Source organism: Anthonomus grandis, chromosome 6 (assembly GCF_022605725.1).
Source record: "Anthonomus grandis grandis chromosome 6, icAntGran1.3, whole genome shotgun sequence".
NCBI lineage: Eukaryota > Metazoa > Arthropoda > Insecta > Coleoptera > Curculionidae > Anthonomus > Anthonomus grandis.
Window position 1 is genome coordinate 4,715,972 of NC_065551.1, and position 20,881 is coordinate 4,736,852.

The 20,881-nt window shown below is 34.1% G+C and overlaps 1 long non-coding RNA gene across 1 annotated transcript in view; it reads left to right on the forward strand.

Annotated features, from left to right (window-relative positions):
* Window positions 1-16,417, forward strand: part of LOC126738020 (uncharacterized) — a 39,313-nt gene extending 22,896 nt beyond the window's left edge. The window contains exon 2 of the long non-coding RNA XR_007661188.1: window positions 14,347-16,417. This is a non-coding gene — a long non-coding RNA (uncharacterized LOC126738020). The remainder of the gene's footprint in view (window positions 1-14,346) is intronic.
* The last annotated feature ends 4,464 nt before the right edge of the window (window positions 16,418-20,881 follow it).

Sequence of the window (20,881 nt, forward strand, 5' to 3'; positions counted from 1 at the left end):
GGAAATATTACACAGTTAGCCACTTTTAAAGATATGTTTGATGCTTTGATTCATAATAACAGTACTTTGCGTAACATAGAAAAATTTAATTATCTTTTGAGTTTCTTACGTGGTCAGCCTCTGATCTTGATTCAGAAGTTACTGATGACAGATGTCAATTACACAACCGCTTATGAAATGCTAGCTAAGCGATATGAAAACCCTCGTTCGCTGCCCAGTGTTGCGGCCACACACTGGGCAGTATCGAAAATACCCCCAAACTCACAACTGAGAATCCTGCCGAGTTAAGACAACTTTTGGATACATTTTCTGATAATCTTGCTGCATTAGGAAATCTTTACTTTCCTGTAGCTTCATGGGATTTCATTTTGGTTCAGATGTTGCTTAAACGCTTACATGTTTCTATTGCTACTGAATTCGAATTGCAATATGATTCACATACTACTCCATCATTTCAACAGCTTACAAACTATCTACATAAGCGTTGTGCCGCTCTCGACAATGTTTGCTCAGCCCCTCATGAAAAAGATAAAAAATCACTTAAAAGAGAGGATCGCTTCTCAAATTCCAAGGTGGCTCTTCTAGGCACTGAGCAATCTAAATCTAGCAGTTGTGCTATTTTTAAAACAGCACATTCTGTTTATCGTTGTTCTATCTTTTTAACAAAAACTCCTAATGATAGATACCAACTTGTAAAATCGCTGAAAATGTGTTTAAATTGCCTAAGTAGTAGTCATTCTGTCAAAGAATCTAAATCGCCGCATGTTTGTCATAAATGTAGACAAAAACATCATACCTTACTTCATTTTGAGAGAAATTATTTTTCTGGTAGTAGCAGCAGTACTACACCACCCGCACTCTCATCAACCAGCTCCATCCACAATGATCAACCATCTAGCTCTCAGGCGGACTCCAGGTCTACCAATTCTTCGCATCTGGTAGCGAGTAGCCTTAACAATTATAATTCTAGTAATGTGCTGCTTTCTACGGCTCTTATAGATATGTTAGATGGGTCAGGAACATTTCAGAAAATTAGAATATTGCTTGATTCTGGCTCGCAACTTCACTTTACCTCACAAAATTGTGTTAAACGTCTTGGGCTTACTTCCTATAAGACGCCTTGCTCCGTTCAAGGTATTGGAGAAGCTCATGTACAAAACTGTGCAAGAAGTGTATTTACCAAGATTCGACCTTGTAATAAATTTAATCCGAATTTTGATTTGGAAGCTGCAGTTCTTCCAAAAATTTGCGGGCTATTACCTAGTCATCCTATTTCTACCGCAAACTGGCCTCATTTACGCAGCGCGTCCTTGGCTGACCCTTTCTATGATACTTCTAGCTCTATTGATGTATTAATAGGTGCTCCATTGTTTCCCTTTATTTTACTGGAGGGTATTTTACCGGTGACTATAATGAGCCAGTGGGAATTAACACTGTTTTTGGTTTTATATTGATGGGTAAAACGGTTTCCAACTCTTCACCTATTGCTACACAATCGCTTCTCTGTTATCAGGCATCAGTTAATGATACTATGCAGAAGTTTTGGGAAGTTGAAGAAGTACCACATGTCAAAGTTTTATCTCCCGAGGACGAGAAATGCGAAAATATTTTCCGTAAAACTACGTATCGCAATCGGGATGGCCCATTTGTGGTTTCCTTGCCCCTCCGAGGTGATGAGCCTATTTTTTATGGAAGTAGAGAATTAGCTCTTCGCAATTTCTTATCGTTAGAACGCAGGTTACAGCAAAATCCGAAGCTTTATGCAGATTATGCTGCTTTTATAAAGGAATATTTAGATCAGAACCATATGGAATTAGTATCTTCAGATGTAATCCCAAAAAAGTCGTTCTATATTCCACATCACTGTGTTTTAAAGGATTCAAGTCCCACTATTAAGCTTTATGTCGTATTCAATGCCTCTGCCAAATCATCAGATGGTATGTCACTTAATGATCATCTTCTGTCTGGCCCGAAATTGCAAGCTGACATTTTTGCGTTGCTTCTTGGTTTTAGAATTCATCGATTTGTTTTCCTAGCGGATATTCGTCAAATGTTTCGGCAAATTATCGTTAACCCTGCCCACACTGATTATCAGAGAATTGTTTGGCGCTTTTCTAAAGATCAACCTATAGCTGATTATCGCCTTCTCACGGTAACGTATGCACTAACATGCGCGCCTTATTTGGCTATCAAGTCATTGTTTGCTCTGGCTGAAAAGGAAAAGGAAAAGGATAATTTTCCTGAGGCCTCGCAAATTATTTTAAATTCATGCTATGTTGATGATCTAACTGGAGGTTCATCAACAATTGAAGATTCTAGAAAACTTCAAAAGGACTTAGTACTGATGCTGCAGAAAGGAGGGTTCGAACTTCGAAAGTGGTGTAGCAATGATCCTCGCTTGCTAGCTGATTTACCCCCTTCTTATTTGTATAATGAGGACATTTCTCTGAATTTTGATTCAGAAAGTCCGCTAAAAGTTTTAGGTCTTTATTGGAACCATTCCTCTGACGTGTTTCAATTTTTCGTTAACTCTGTGGATAGGGGTTGCACTAAACGCCTATTGTTATCTAATTTGGCAAAAATTTTTGACCCACTGGGCTTTCTTTCACCTTTAACGTTTCTCTTTAAGTTTTTAATTCAGCGTTTGTGGAATTTAAAGTTGGATTGGGATGCAACGCCTCCAAATGATATTCTTAATCTTTGGAAACAATATGTTACAGATATTTCAACCCTTTCTAGCCTCAAAATTCCTCGCCTACTATTTCCTTATTCTCCTGTTGAAACTTTGGAACTACATGGTTTCTGTGATAGCTCCGAAAAGGGTTACTGTGCCGTTATTTACTTTTGTAGTTTTCTACCTAACGGTCAGGCAACCACTCGTTTTAGTTGTGCAAAATCAAAAGTTGCACCACTAAAGACACTTTCTATACTACGTCTAGAACTTTGTGCGGCCGTGCTATTATCTCGTTTGCTATCACATGTTTACGATATTTATAAAACATCTTTTGTTATCAATAAAATATACGCCTGGAGTGATTCTACAATAGCACTTTCTTGGATTAAAGCCTCTCCGCATCGGTGGAGTACTTTTGTTAGCAACCGCGTTTCTTTTATCCAAGAAAGATTACCTTTATCTTGTTGGCATCATGTTTCATCTGAGAATAATCCAGCCGACCTCGGTTCTAGAGGTTTGCTCCCTATGGAGTTATGTAATAGTTCGCTTCGGTGGGCGGGTCCTAGTTTTTTAATTAGCTCAACTCGCAACTGGATCCCCTTCATAAACACTCCTTCAACATCACATGATTTACCTGAAGAAAAGAAAACATGTCTCTCAATTTTTTCTTCTAAGGGTGTTCTGGATAATCTTATTTCAAGGCTATATTCTTCGCTATAAGCATAATATTTCATTGCCCCGCAAAAAATATGAGGGTAACCTTACTTTGGTAGAACTCCACAATGCATTAATGCTTTTGGTTAGACATGTTCAGTCGCAAACCTTTTCCTCGGATATAATGTTAATTCAAGGAAATAAAATACCTTCGAAAGCGTTTAGAAAATTGAATGTTTTCCTAGATAGTGCTGGGATACTACGTATCGGTAGTAGATTAAAACATTCTTTAAGTTTTAACAATAACTATCCCGCTCTCCTACCCAGTAATCACGAGTTTACAAGGCTTGTAGTTACTTTTTTTCATTTAAAGTATTTTCACGCTGGTGTGCAGAGTGTTCAGTATCTTATTACACAGCAATTTTGGATATTGTCATCTAAAGCCGTTATTCGTCGTATTCTTGGTAAATGTGTTAGATGCTTCAGATGTAGGCCTCAGTCAATTCAACCTCCTATGGGTGATTTGCCTGCATCCCGCGTATCACAGGTAAAACCTTTTCTTCATACCGGCGTTGATTATGCTGGTCCATTCAATGTCATGATGTCTCGTTACCGCGGCTGTCGTACCAGTAAGGCCTATTTATGTTTGTTTGTTTGCTTTGCGACTAAAGCTTTGCATTTAGAATTGGTATCCAGTCTATCTACGGAAGCTTTCTTAGCTCCTTTGAGACGATTTGTAGCTCGCCGAGGTCGCTGCCAACATTTGTACAGCGATTGTGGTAGCAACTTTATTGGTGCATCCAAGCAGTTAAATAATTTTATGTTAAAATCCGCCGCATCTGAAGGTATAACATGGCATTTTAACCCCCCCTCTGCGCCCCACTTTGGAGGATTGTGGGAGGCCGGAGTGAAATCTGTAAAAACTCATTTATACAGAGTCATTGATATGCAGTGTTTGACCTTTGAGGAGCTAAATACTGTATTGGTTCAGATTGAAGCCTTTCTTAACTCGCGACCTCTTACACCCTTTAGTAATGATCCCAGTGATATGACTGCTCTAACCCCGGGTCATTTCCTGACCCTGGAACCTCTGAGTGTTCCTCCTGAATTGGATGTCACCTCACTTCCCGTTCGTCAATTGGATCGTTGGCAAATGCTTCAAAAAATGCACCAAGATTTTTGGCGTCGTTGGTCTGGTGAGTACTTGCATACGTTGCACCTAGTGATGCGAAGAGTCCGGATTAATCGTCCGTTCAATCCGAATATCAAATTATTCCGAATCAATCCGGATATCTAAATCGTCCGGATACACGCCGCCTGTCGTCCGTTCGACCGACAATGAAATATTTGTATGAGCTTGCACGAGTTCCACGTTCCACCGGCTAAGAGAATCCGAATTAAATCGTCCGGACAAATACCCGACAATCGGATTCGGAATCGGTAATATCGTCGCGTTGCCTTGTGGAAGGAGGCGCGCCAGGCGGACGATTCAGCCGGTCTCTTCGCAGTCCAGTGTCGGCGTATGATGCTAATAGATAAATTGATTTAAAAATATAATTTCTTTGATACCAGTGCGGTATAATTCTCCAGATTAATCTATTCTTAATAGTCGTTTGTAGTGAATAATTATTACAATTCCAACTATGATTTGGAGTAAATTAGGAAGATAGGAAGTTTGTTGAAAAAATTAAAATAAGGAAAAACATTTATTAGAAATAGAGGAATATATTAAACAACAAATATAAATATTAAACATTAATATAACAAGGTGTCTGCTTAACTAATTAATAAAATTCAAACAAAAAACATTTTCTTTGTTAACTTAAAACGAAAAATAATTATGAACGTATTTAACAGTCTTAATATTTTAATTAGAAACTGCATAAATATTTCAAGTCTAACTTTATGCCTAAAACTAAAAACAAAACGAAATTTTTTAAGTTTAATTGAAGTAACAAGTCGCCTGTCGACTACAGAACTAATAAAAAAAATAAGAACATGACATTTTAAAAAACACTGTTTAAAAATAAAATCATATGCAGGTTTTTTGGTGATAATCTGTTCCTGCGAATATTAGCCAGTTGACCCGCTTTTGAAAACAGTCTTTCGCTAGGTACGGAAGAAGCTGGCACACATAAATATTTTAAATGCAATGTGTACAACTCTGGCATCATAAATTTATGTTTGTCCCAAAACTCTAATGGATTGCTTTTGCGATCACTATGCTGCATTTCTAAATATTGACGCATACAAAGTGTCGAAGTGGTAGATGGTGTGCTTTTGGTTTTCACATCTTTAGTCATTTGAATTTTTGTGTCAAAATGTAACCACAGCGACATCTTTTCTTGTGGAATTTGATCTCTTGATGAAGTACTAGCAGTTAGGGAATAATCTTCATGATCGAGATTTTGAACATTCGAAGAAGAAACAATTCCTGCGACTTCCTCAAGTAACCACTGAAATGTATTTTTAGCATTATCTTCCAAACCGAAAGCTGTTTTTTTTAATCTGGGATCCAAAAAAGTGCTTTTGGCAGCAATTTTGTTGGTTTCTAATGGCACCAAGCGTCGTGAAATTATATCTAAAAGCTTTGATTGTAACCAAAGACCGATATCTGTATTTGGTTTAATTGTTTTTATATTTAATTGTAGTCCTCTAATGAGAGGGATCACCAAAGACATAGTTACGAATGTCTCACCTGAAAGTTCTGTCGTCATCATGTCAAAGAGTCTGAGAAGTGGCACACAATCTGCTATTACTGTCCATTCAGAAGCATCCAGAAAATCAGGAGCTGTAGGTAAAGTGGTTACTGCGATAGACAGGGGGTCTTTAATTTCTAAAAGTCTCTCCAACATAAACAAAATAGAATTCCACCTTGTGTAACAGATTGCTTGACTTTAAGTAAAGGCATGTTCATCTGCTCTTGGCATTTTTGTAATTTGCCAGTGGCAAGGCCACTGTGTTTGAAATATCCAACAAGACTTTTGCATTTTTTTATAATATCTATTAATAGCATGTTAGTATCTAAGGCCTCTTTCACGATTAAATTCAAAGTATGCGCTACACATGGGTGATGGTGTAGACGCAAATGCTCTATAATAGCGTTTTTAATGTTCGCACCGTTATCCGAAACAACTTTATCCATAAGGTTCCAATCATTTAGAATAAAAGATAAGTCCTCACTAATATGTTTTCCCGTGTGTGACACGCTTGATAGCTCTTTAACAGCTAAAACGCGGGAATTTAATGTCTTTGCATAAACAAAATGGCATGTAGCTGACAAATATGATATATTACTGTCTGATTGCCATATATCTGTAGTAATTGACACATATTTTACGTCACATAACACTGCTTTCAACTTTGCGACTTCCTCGTTATATATTTCTGGCAAAAGTCTGTTTGACAAAATATGTCGACTGGGAACCAAATAGAGAGGATTCAGTGTCCTGGAATATTCCAAAAAACCTTCATTTTCGACTATGGAAAGGGGCTGAAAGTCTTTAGTAATCAATTTCACTAGACTAATATCAAATTGTTTTTTTTGAAGAGCTGAAAGTTCATTGGTATTACTGCCGCCATATAATTTTAATTGTCGTCCCCCTGGTCGCGCCCGTTTTATAGTCTTTTGAATTCCTGAGGGAGATTTTGATTTGACTGCTTGATGTTCGATATGAATTCCATAACTTGTACTAGGTCCAGGTTCAGATAATATATCTAGCTGAGGAGCTTTAGAATTGGCACTTTCAAGTTCCTCTTGCATTTGAATATCAGAAACAGGGGGAAGATCAACAGAAAGGATTTTAGGAACATTACTTCCGTCTTCGTTTTCTTCTACGTGAGTTGAGAAAGAAACAACACTATCCCTTTTTATATGTTCATTGTATTGAATCGGATGTTTTTTTTTAATGTGTTGGCCTAAGTTGCCTGTGCTCCCAAAGTACTTCATTTGTTGTTTACATAAACGACAAATCACAAATAATTTATCGGAGGACTTATTAAAAAATGACCACACGTACGACAACTTTCTCGGGGCCATATTCCTAATTTATTGAACGCGCTACACTACAAAACGGTTTGTACACCCGCCACTGGACAGAACTGATACGTGACTAAACGATAAGCTAAACAATAACTGAAAACCTAAATTGGTGGACTCGAAGTACAATATGCAGCAGTATGTATTTTCTATTTCTTTTCCGTTGCTTAAATATGGCTTTAACTATCCTTATTGTACTCATTTAGAAACAAGAGAGAATACGAGAAAGCCCAAATTGTTTAAGGGTCGCCTGACCTTCAGAAGTTTTTTTGTAAACAAAGCATTTTTGTATTGATATTTTGCATCATTTAAAATACACATGATTTATTACATACATAATTAGCTATTTTAGTTTGAACATCATGTAGAAATCCGTAAAAACGAAATGTCTAATGGGTTGCATAATGCATACCTTATATTCGAAAAACAGCTATAAAAAACGTTTATCGGAAGGTCGAGCATCGAGCCCGAAAGCCGAAACATGGCATAATTTGCCGAACGGGCGAGACATCGAGCGGATGAATTAATCCGGATGAAAAAACCGAATTTTCAACTCATCCGAATCGATTCTGTCCGGATATCGAATTAATCCGGATTTTTACAACACTAGTTGCACCAACGTGCTAAGTGGCATAAATCCAGTGGTAATCTTTCACCAGGAACTTTAGTTTTAATTCGCAATGATTTGGCCCCTCCTCTACATTGGTCAATGGGCCGCATAACTGAGGTACATCCAGGTTTAGATGGATTAGTTAGAGTTGTTACTGTTCGCACTAGTAATGGGACTTTAAAGCGACCTGTGGTGAAGCTCTATCCTTTGCCACTTTCAGAGGACTGAAAAATGCAATGCATTTTGGTGGGCGGTATGTTAAGTTTTCATTTAATTTTCATTTAGTTTATTTAGTTCATATTAATTCATGTTCTTTTATCACTCGGTATTTTTTTTTAGTTAAATTTAATGCCTTTGGTTGACTCACCTTGTTAAGGAAGTATTTCATTTGTTTAAATAATTTATTTTTTTTCTTGAATTTCAACTCCTCGTTTTGAGGCCTTAAACAGTGCGCGATTCATTCGAGCTCTAATCGTCAAACAGTTTAGAGTCGCGACTCAACACCGAAAAATCGCTAGCGTGAAAGTGTAGATAATTCGTAAATCTCGGCCACCGATAATAAAAGGTAAGGTCTCACAACAGCGTTTTCCAAATTTTTAGTTAATCTCATCAAGTGTTTACAGTTTACTGAATTACTTTTTTTTCCTTTTTTTTCATCGTAAGTTAACTAACTTTTTAATTTTATTTTTTATTTGAACTCAGCGCAATTAATTAACAATGTACCCACTGAAGACAATGTTGATTTTGACCAATAGCACTTTACAGAGGTCGGAGCTAGTTCTTCGCTTCGTCGATGCATCCACGATAATTGATGCATGTTTGCAGCCTCCAGCACTTGCAGCACAATCGTGACATTGGATACTTTGAACCTCTGATGTTTTTTCGTTACAAATTAGGGTAACGTGATATGGTGTCTTACGGACCTTATGTTCTGGTGTGATTCGAGCCTTTACTGTGCATATACTATCTTCTCTCTTCAACTGCACGTACCCTATTGCACTATCGCCATAGGATTCTCTAGCTGATCTGCAAAGTAAATACACAATATTTCTTCATTCATATAAAACTCTTGTTGAATAGTAATATTTGTATTATGTTTTCAAAAAAGCTTAGACACGCCGATTGGTAGTTTTAGTCATGCCCTATAAGTATAGGTATTCGCAACAATCCCTTTTGGGTCCTGTCAACCTCACTGCCGCTGTCACTCACATATTACGGTGTAAGTAATTTATAGTTGTTTTATAAAATATATTTTATATATTCGCAAAAGGTGAATTTTAAAAGAATCGTTTTGTATTTTTAGTTGAAAATTGAAAACAAATCCAGGCAGCTGCCTTTAACCATTGCAAGGGCTTTCAACTTTAGAAAGATCTTTTTTACAGGACCCAAAATGGCGGATGCGAATACTTGTTCAACAAGTACTTTATATACCCTGTATATAAAGTGGTAATACTTATTGAAAACGTACTTTATATATAAAGCACTTACGTGTCATGTAACAGTGGTCAGTGCCAACTCTCTTATTTTAAATTCCAACACTAAATAATAACAAAATAACCTGTATATTATTTTGTGTTGTATTCTTCAGAACATTCTAGATATATTTTATGTACAGTGTCCTATCTTACATAATATACAAGGTAATATACACACTCTGTATAAAAAGTTTTTGTTTAAATAAATGCGCAATCAAAAATACCAATCTACATGTCCGAGCGTTCTTTTGAACCCGCCACCATTTATTTATTATCGATTTTATATTTTTATTTGGTAAATAATACCACTTTGAGTTTATTATAATAATAATAATAATAATAATAATAATAATAATAATAATACATAACATTAATAGAGGATTTTATTTAGCTACTGTTAATATGTAGTAAAAACACCTTAAAAAAAATAAATGTAAATTTCTTACCTTGATGCTTTTACACCGCGGATTTCAGCACTTATAAAATTGTTATTTGTGGCAAAATAACTAGCCATTGCCAGGGAATCAATAATGGGTAAGTTGTCTGACTGACCACGAACAAATCCCTGCTCCATTGTAATTAGTCAACAAGCAAAATACGTCTATAATAAAAGTTAAAAGTCAAAATGTCAACAAACAAAACCACCCCGTCAAAATAACGCCTGGGCACTAGGCTGTGGCTGGCTGGCTAGCAAGCGCTCTATAATACACCGTCGCGTCGGCGTCTATGACGTGTAATTGCGCGTAATTGGGACATAATCTCGGGAGGTATATAGCTTTGTTTTGGTTCTTGTTAGAATCGTCCTAGAATTGTTGTGCACATGCGCAGATTGTTTTATGCGTTTTGGTTAAATTAGAATTGATTCCGAATTGAAAGTTTGGTGTTTTGGTTTTTTTTTGGACCGGTTCAGAATTGTCCTAGAATCGCCCAAAAATCCCTGCTCGAGAGTAGGGATGAATTCAGAATCAGGCAATTCGCACATGCGCAAAAAATATATCCTTACAATTTTACCCGACTTTTTATACTACCGATAAATTTTTATGCAGGTGGGAAGCTGGTTTTTATACAGTTGACCATATCAATGCGGCAGCTATACTTATAAGAATCTATATTTTTTTGTGAGAAATTTATTAGTTTTAAGTACAAATTTGTATTTTCCATAGTCTTAAGATTAGCAAAGTGTGTTTCCTTTTTTGTTAAAAATATAACTTAGGAAATGTACATTTTTGTTAATTATTCCTTTTGCTTATTTCATAATACTTATATGTATGTATATATAATAGTGTGACCCATTTGTTTGTGAGACAACTTTATACAAAGTTTATTAATGGTGTGATTTGAATGCATTTTTTTTAGAGATTTTACAGCTTAAATAACTGCATCTTTTCAGCAAAAATAACCTCAATCATTCAAATCCAAGGACTACTAATGTCAATTTTTCATGGTCAAATGTTAGAAACCCATCTTAGACATTTTTATAAAAAAAATGCTGATTTTTAAAAAAAAATGCATGTTTTTTCTTGCCTAAAAACAGACTTATGCAAAAATAGAAAATACCAAGTTTCATAGTTTCACCAGAAAATACCAAGTTAAACGTAAGTTTAAGTACCAAATGAAACACTAAAAAATTCAACTATTTTTTTAGTGAAACACTATGGACCCCTTCTAAGGAATGCTGAATACAATGCCGCCAACAATTTTTTACCCTTAAAAATTGACATTAGTAGGCCTTGGATTTGTATGATTGAGGTTATTTTTGCTGAAAAGATGCAGTTTTTTAGGCTCTAAAAACAAATGAATTAAAATCACACCATTAATAAACTTTTTATAAAAGGGTGTCTCACAAACAAATATCACACTGTATATATCATTTTATTTGTTTATATTTAAGAAAATACACTTATTGACAATAATAAAAGGCATATTAAAGTATAAACAGTTTTTTATTTATTTTACTGATTAAATAGTAGGGCAGCTACGTAATTCCTATAAGCGTTGCCAGCCATGTTTTCCTCAATATTTTCTCCGACATATGGAGGTGGAATATTATCAGCTCCTTGAGGCTCTTCAATCAACTCCTGCCCTAGATTTAAAGTTAAATTGTGCAAAACACAACAGGTTCTTATAAAATGACATATCAATGTCTCATCTCTAAGTTTTAGATGGTATAGCTGCCTACATTTTTGTTTTAGAATTCCAAAGACATGTTCGATGACAATACGACAATGGCTTAATTTGATATTAAATTTTTTTTCAATTTCACTCAAATTACCATTGTCCTTATATGGTGTCAAAACATTGCGTAGACAAGGATAGGCACTATCTGCTAGGATAACTTTTTCTCCACATCTTTGGGGTAAACTATGAAATAGTGGAGAATTATTAAACACCCTTGCATCGTGCACTGACCCAGGAAAGCCAATGAACACATCTCTAATTTTACGGCTTGAATCACAGACTACTTGAAACTGAAAAAGGAAACATTTAAGTTAATTGTCAAATAAAACCTTGTTGTCGCCAAAAAGGAATGGAACAGTCAAAATTATTTTGGGTTTACTCAATCATCATTTTAACCCAAAATGACATTCTCAAAGTCAAAAAATACATCCACAAATTTTTGACTGTCATTTTAGGTTGAAATGATGGTCGAGTGGATGAAAAATAATTTTAACTGTCTAATGCCTTGTATAAATTCAACTAAAAAACTTACCTGAATGAAATAAAACTTCTTTCTATTCAAATAGCTCTCTAGATCATTTTTAGGTTGGTCAATCCTAACATGTGACCCATCCATAGCCCCAAGCACACCAGGAAAACCCATTTCCAAAAATTGTTGTTCAATTACAACTTTTTCGTTCTCTGTTGGCCAGCATATTACCTCTCTCGACTTATTACTTAAGAAGTAAGTTACATTGTGTATTAAAACATGTAACATACTTATAGCAATATTAAATCTGTCACTAACATCTCTAAATGAGGCGGCTTCATGACTTGCGTACCAAATAAAAATACATATTGACTTTTCAGCACCAATTCTTAAAAATCCAGTGTCTTTTTTAGGATATTATTCAGACTCCTGAAAGTCTCTAGCTAGCTCTATGACCACAAGTCTCGGAACTTTAAAATGCTCTAAGAATTCTTGTTCTGTATACATGGGCATTATGCTCTCGGCATAGTTTTTATTTTTCTGCCTATGTTGCAACACTTCTGGTATAACAACTTCCAAAACACCCTCTAAATCGTCAGAAGAAGCTGATGTATCGCTAGATGTTAAAAGCTCCTCCTAATAAGCCAAAATACATGGTGTAAAAAAATCTTTGAAAAATTAACTACCTACTATTAATGCAGTTACATTCATTTTTATTCCAGTCCTAATGTTTAAAAAAATATAAAGGTCCAAAACCAAAGCAATATTCAAAATTTCAAAACAAGTTGTGTTTAGTAAATAAACAATCAGAATCAGCCGTTTACTGTCAGTGCGTTAAGCGTTCGGGTTCCATACCATGCAGAATTGAAACGGGAGCGATTCCGGATTTTACTTTACGGCGTAACGAGTTCTGCGCAGTTCTAGAATCATCCCAAAATCGGAACCAAAACAAAGCTATAAAAAACCCCAGACTAGCAGCCTCATAACTTTGCAAATACTTACCCTAACAACTTGAAATAAACGTCATTGTTCTTATAAACTTATGTTGTATTTATTTTTAGGAAAGTATATATCGATACCTCATAGGCCGTAACCACACAAAAGTTATATTTTACAGGAGGGTCAAAAAACTTAATAAATCTTTGATTATAATTATTTTTAATAGTAAAATTTTAGATTTTTGTTGCTAATTTTGTTAAGAAAAAGTTTTATAAAGCAAATCCTAATAAAACTAATATTAATAAATAAAAAATTAACAATATTAAAAAAAAATCCGGGTTACATTATTTGGCTTATCAAAAAGTTAAGAATATTATTGTTATAAACTCTTTATCGGGGGGGATACGCTTTTTGGTTGTAATAAAAATAATAATGTCCTCTAAATAAAAAACTTTTATTTTATAATTTTTTTACTTAAGTATGAAGGTAATACCTGCGCAAATACAAAAAAGAACATTAATTTTTTTTGTAGATTTCTGCAATAGTTGTTGTTGTAATTCTTTAAGGGGTATATTACTGTATTTGGCCTTGTTCATGTTAGGTCAATCCTTATTTATTAAGGGTTACACTTGGGGGATACATCAACTAGCAACTCTTTAAAACGGTTACTCCAAACTTGGAGATTTATTGTTTTTCAGTTTTTTTGATAATTTAGTTTTTCTTGTGGGTTATATCATTTGGGTATTTTTCGGAGAAGAATCGAGATATGTACTGAACTTAATTTCGGCTATTTTGTGGGTTACGCCATTTGGCCTATGAGGTGTCGATATATTCTTTTTTAAATTTTCCAAGCCCATTTCACCGAACATTTTCTTTAAATTTTTATCTTCGATGAACCCACCATCCGTTATTTATGATGGTGTATTTTATTTCTCCTGGTGCCAACACTAACAAAAACAAAGTAAAACTTTGGTAAATAGAAAAACAAACCCGGTAAAGTTAGGTTAAGTTAAACAGTCAGCTGTTGGAGAAATTCGATTGAGGTCCACCTCGTTCGCGGTAAATAAAAATCCGGAATCGGTATATAATTAGACATGCGCCTTAAGAAAATCCCGAACAGTTTAGTTCTAGTTCCAAATTGATTCTAAACGTAACCCGCAAAGAAAGATATTATAGGAATTTGGTTATTATTCTTGATTATACTAAATTGAAGTACAATAAATATATGTTTTCAGTATTTTTTACCTTGGAAGTTAGCTATAATATATGAAGCATCTATATAAAATTTATCTGAATATTTTCTTGCAGGGCCATAACAGCACATAAAGAATTCCTAATACAACTGAATAATTTGAGTCTGGCCAGAGCTGCAGAGCCTATCTCCAAAGAAGAAATGAGAAACGTGATGGTTCTTGCATACCAAGGGGCCAATCTTCAATATAAAATAAGGCAAAATGTTGAAACGTAGTGCAATAAATATGTATCGAGTATACGCTCTTAGATAAAGATAATGCAACTTTAAAAAAAGGTTTTGGGGCAAGAATAAGGTTTTGTTTGTGATCTTTGATTCTAGTGCACACGCTAACAGCCCGGGCAATGTTTTCTTTTATAAAAAAGCGCTAGGTTTTACCAAATTTGGGCATAGACGTATAGAGGCTGTTGCAATAAACTAATAACTGATTTAATTTTCTAGTCATATGTATTGCCACTATTTATTTTTATACGTAAATTATTACTATACTGTAATTTAGAATCCAATATGTATTGCATTATATAGTTATACTTTAAAATATGTAGACATACTTTTTAGCACGTTAACTGCCGTGGAACATAAATATGGTGTCTCATGTTACTTTCAATAATAGCTGCGTGACATATCTGTGGTGTCTCAGAGATAATTGTGTACTATAGCCGTGTGAGCCTTGATCGGCGTCTCAGTCCTATATAAGTAATATGGAACTGAAAGAGCGCGGTTGTAACTGTCTGACACTAGCTGTTTTTTTTTTTTGAATTTGAGACTCGAAAGTGGATTTTCATGGTATCAAAAATAAGTCATTCACAAAAATTTATAGAAAATAAACATTTTTGTTGAATAAAATACAGCATAAAAGGAAGAAAGCTAAAAAAGTAAACGAAATACATCCAAATTCAAACATTTAAAAATTATTTGTTACAGTTATGTACCTGAAGAAAGCATCCAGATTCTCTTTAAAGCTTTTGATAACAAATGACGCATCGACGTCTGTTACCAACATCTTCCAAGAAATGCTGATGCCTTAGAAAGTTGAAAGGCTTTCAATGTTCTAAGGTTGACGCTCTTCCAAAGCAACATTTTGCCTTGTTGCTCAATGTCAAGACCTAAGAGACTGTTTACGATCTCCTGCTTAATTTTTGGGATGGACAGTTTTTCATTTATTTAAAATATGTGCATTTACCAAAGCACTGCCAATAAGAAGCTCAATAGCAAGCTTATGTTACCACTTCACCCCTCTGCGTAATGAAGTGGTGTAAGACTTCATTTGGCCCGAAAGATCAATGTAGGCTTTATGTTTGTTGTAGTCAACAATCGCAGCAGGTTTTCGGAATTCTTTATCATGGTTACTAATACATCAGTGTTTTGTGGATAAGGTAAGCATATCTCTTTTGTCCTTCCACTTTTGGACAATTACACCTAAGGTGCCTTCAGCAGCCTCGGTTTCTCCTTTCCTGAGCTTTTTGTTAACAATTTGCTTAGGATTCATTTTTCAATTTGATCGAAGAGTGCCAACTAAGTGAGTCTTCCTGGCAAGTAGAGCATGTGCCAAAACCACACTTCTATAATGATTATCTGTAAAAATAATACGTCCTTTGTCAAGTAAGTCATTTGCAAGAATGAGTACTACTTTTTGTGATGAAGATTGGCCCTCTACCCGATCTTGCCCATAATAAATCAACATACTGTAAGTATATCCCTTTTCGATGCACAGGTTATAAAATTTTATTCGGAACTTCTGCATTCGGAGGAAAAAGGATGTTTAATACGGATGCTACGTATGACTCTGATTCATGAAATAATAGGCTCAGGCAGGTGGAAGTGAGACGCAACATTTGTTGCACACGGCATTAAGATAGATTTTTATTATATTTTTATTTTTATTATATTATTAGAAGTATTATGTGTTGATGCCGCGTGACCATACGAAGTTTAAAAAAAAAATTAAATTTTTTTTGTAAAACAAAATATTAATGAGTGTTCTAGAATACCACAATTAACTTTTGAAAGAAAAAAAAAAGTTGGCCGAAGGGACTGATTTTTTTCAGCATTACGGCAGTCAACGTGTTAAGATAGTTTATAATGGAAAATTAAAATTATAATAAATGTATACAAGTATAAGCTTTTTGTATGTGTTCATATTGTATTCATTTCGTCTACTGGGACCGTATTAAAAAAGATAAATAAATAATTTTTAGCATATTTCACATCTAAAATATACCAAACGGACACCGGGAATTTGGTGCCACCCAGTTTAACGTACTACTATCTATCTATTGAGTACTAGTATCTATTGAGTCTGTAGTCGGCAAAAGAATGTTAAGAATGCAATAGTTGGGTTCAACCGAGTTGCCAATTTTAGCTATGTTATGCATATTTTTACTTTATTCTATTTGAATCTTAAAAGAAAAAAATAAGACTGACAACAGTGCATTACGAGTACATCACGAGAGCCGTAACATTTTCAAAAGGTTAAAAAAAAAGAATAGTCCTACTGGGAATTACCCATAAATTATGGTATATACAGGGTGTCCCAAAAGTAGACGTCCAAACGAAAGGAGGCGATAGAGGAGGTCAGTAGCAATCAAAAAAACCCCATATACTATTATTCGATTGTTGATGGTTTAAAAGTTATTACCGTTTTTCTGTTTTTTATAAAAATAGTGTCATGAATTCTGTAAAGAACTCATAGAAAGAATATCCTCACGTATTTGCGTGGTATTTGTTATGAATGTTGCCTTAAATAGTGTACTTTTTCATAAGTAATAATTGCATGCAAAACAATTGCTTCTGTCACTACTTAGAAAATGATAATTTCCCAATGTGTTTAAGTTTTACATACACATTTTTGCGTTTGAATTGATGCTGCTACAAAGTACGTGTTCGACCAAAAATAAACAGCTATCAGAAAAAGTTGCTTTATTTATGCAGATTCTTTACGGTCAAAATTTATGATAAGAAAACTAAACATTCTTTTTCAAATAATTTTTAAGATCAACATACCGTTTCCCTGTCGCGAATATAGTTAGTTTCTTTCTGGTTTTTCAACAAATTAGGCTTTATTTCTTATACTTAGACTGTTTGCTGTTTCTATTTTCGGAGTTTTTCGTGTTTTAACTCCTTTGCTACTATTACGTAAGTAATACCTTCACAAATGGCTTATAGTTCCCACGAATATGCAGAAATGCACTATGTTTATGGGCTCTGTGATGGAAATGCTCGAGCTGCTGCCCGAGAATATGAAAGACGCTTTCACGGTCGAAATCACTATCCTGACCTTGAGTTTTCATAAATGTGCATCAGAGTTACTTGGAAGGCATCATTCCTGGTCAGCCACGGAGAGTAGGAAGACCTAGAAATGATAACGATGAAGATGATATTGTGGAATTTGCAACAGAGAATCCAACAACAAGTATTCGTCGCATAGCAAGACGTTCGGGACTTCCCAAATCCACAGTTCATCGAGTTTTGCAAAGAAATCTGTTATATCCTTATCATGTGCAACGTGTTCAAGGACTTCTGCCTACTGATTATGAAAAAAGGATTCAGTTTTGTCGGGAAATGCTGCAGCGTAATAGAGAAGACTCTAATTTTTTTTTAAACATTTTGTGGAGTGACGAAAGCAGTTTTAAAAGAACAGGGATATTTAATATACACAATTTACATTATTGGGACTATGTTAATCCTAATATAGTGAGAAATGATCGTTTTCAGTCAATCTATGGGCAGGGATCATTGAAGGCAAATTAATTGGACCATTCGAGCTACCAGGAAGACTTAATGGCGAAAATTATTTACATTTCTTTCAACATAATTTGAACGATTTACTTGAAGACGTATCTGTAGCAACACGGCGAGATATCTGGCTGCAACACGACGGAGCTCCTGCTCACTCTGCCCGAATCGTAAAGCAACATCTTGATAGTACTTTTAATAATCGATGGATTGGAAGGGGAGGTACCATCCAATGGCCGCCGCGTTCGCCTGACCTGAACCCCTTAGACTTTTTTTTTATGGGGATATTTCAGAGAACTTGTTTTTATCAATGAAAGCCAGACTGAAGTATAACTGCGAAGAAAAATAAGACAAGCGGCCAACGTTATTACCAACAATGACAGAGCCTTTCGGCGCATAAAAAGTAATTTTATCAGCCGTTGTCGAATGTGTATTAGGGCAGGTGATTCGCATTTTGAACATTTATTGTGATGTTTAATAGCAATAAATTCTTTTTTTTTCATTATTTAGAATTAGATTATTTAGTATTACAATATTTTGATTTTTGTCCAAAAACGATTAGTTTAATAAAAATGTCAATCAAAAAAGACTCGTATCACTCTGAAAGTATTTCACCATATGAGAATCTTCATTAAATAAGTAACTTTTCCTGATAATTTTTAACTTTTTGTAGTAAATTTGTTTCTGCCAGGTTCACATAAAAGGCAAATAATTTTTAAATAAAAATTAAACATATTGAGAAATTATTTTTTTCTTACTAGTGAAAGAAACAATTATGCATCCAAATCATATTTATGAAAGGGTGCACTCCTTAGGGTCACACTCGCACTAAATACTAAGTAAATAAATTATGATATTTTTGTAATAAATTTTGTTCATGATGCATGAAGCGATTTTTACAAAAATGAGAAAAATGGAAATAACTTTTAAACCATCAACAATCGGATAATAGTATATAGGGTTTTTTTGATTGCAAATGATCTCCTCTATGACCTCCTCTCGTTTAGACGTCTACTTTTGGGACACCCTGTATATATGCAGGTAATATATTAGTTTAATTATCAATTTTTCGTGTATTATATTAGTTGGATTATCAAGGAAAGTGCAAGAAAAAAAATTATTTTTACCAGTGACGTCCGTAAGGGCTTTATCGCTAGTACGCCATCGCATTTTACTGAAATAAGAGTTATTTTTTAAATCCCTGTTTAGTGTTTTAGCAAATTTATATTCTTGAGTTTTTTTTGCGTAAATAAATAAATAAATAAAAACATAAGCACCATAGCAACTTATTTCACAATTACAATAAAATGACAAAAACAAAAACAAATTTGATGTAGTTGTTTTAGTAACTTAGCTGTAAATATTTCTTGACATGCAATAAAATTTTAACTTTAATTTTAATGATTTATTTTAATAACGAAGAATATGCTACTTTACATTGAGTTTATGGCGAATCGCAGTTTAATGCTAGACAGGCCTGCACTGCGATCAGTGGCGTAACACTGTCTAGGTATATGTTGAAAAAAAATTATACCATTGAGGTTAATCACACTTTTGAATTTTCAAAAAATATTTTCATAGGAGCTTATAACAACCCTTCAGGGTCACAAAAATGCAAAAAAAAAATATGTATATACAGTGTGTCCCAGGATTAAGTGCACAAAAGGGAAAAAAATCTTTATTATTCATTTTACGACCAAAAGTCATTCTTTATAAAATGCTCTGCTTGTTGAGAATTTGAGAAAATGACTTTACAATATTTAAATTTTAGATGGAATGTATAGGGTGTTAATAAATTAGGAAAACATAAAAATGCCTCAAGAGAAAAGTGCCATTATTTATTATTTTAATCAAAATTTTATAATACAAACTTTTTTATAAACTAACATAAAGACTAATAAATAAATAAAGGTAATAATAAAGGATGTAGCAGTAAAAATAGCATTATTATTTGGAATTACTGTCCTTTAAATTGTATTAATTTGGTATAAATACTTCTTACCCTATCAACATCTGAAGTTTCCTTTTTACAGATAAATGAAATTCTTGTATTTAAATATATATTACAAATACTTTTTATTAATAAAACTCTATGGGATATTGCAGGGAAAGTGTCGTGGATAGGCATATCATTAAAAGCTGGTTTTAAATAAAAGTATTTTAAAATGTCTACAATAATCTGATCTTTATTTATTTTTGAATTATTTTGTTTTAATTTAAGTATTTTTTCTGACTGGATACATATGTTTAAAACATCCTGACTTGGATACTTCAAGTTTCCATAAGATTTAAATTTTATTAGAGAGTGTAAAAAATTTTGTTTGTTGCCATATAATTCTGGAATGCATACATCGCATTTTAATTTAGCACCTAATTTAAAAAAAACAAACCCAGCTATTAAGGGTTATAACCTCGGTCGAATACTGCCAAAGATAATCAATAAAATTTAGGGCATAATTATGATCTTGGAGAAATTCATCAATTTTTTTTCATTTTTATCATCATTCTCCTCGGCCAATCATTTTTGATTTCGTATGCTACCATTAATTATGGTCTCTGGTGGTTTATAAGAAGAAATATTTAATATTGTAATTTCTTCCAAAGGAATGCAATTTCCTGCGCCGTTTTCCCTAACTTCAGCATGTACAATTAACATTTTTTTGTAAGCGGCGGTTAATTGCCTACATGTTGGGTTATTGTTATACCCACCATATACCTTTACAGAGCCAAAAAATAGTTCCAAATGATCTTTGGCTACATTTGTACATGGGAATGTACTTTAAAAATTAATTTTTTTTTCAACATTTTCAAACCAAATACCTTTCAAACACTCAAAACCTCCAAGAAACCTAAAAA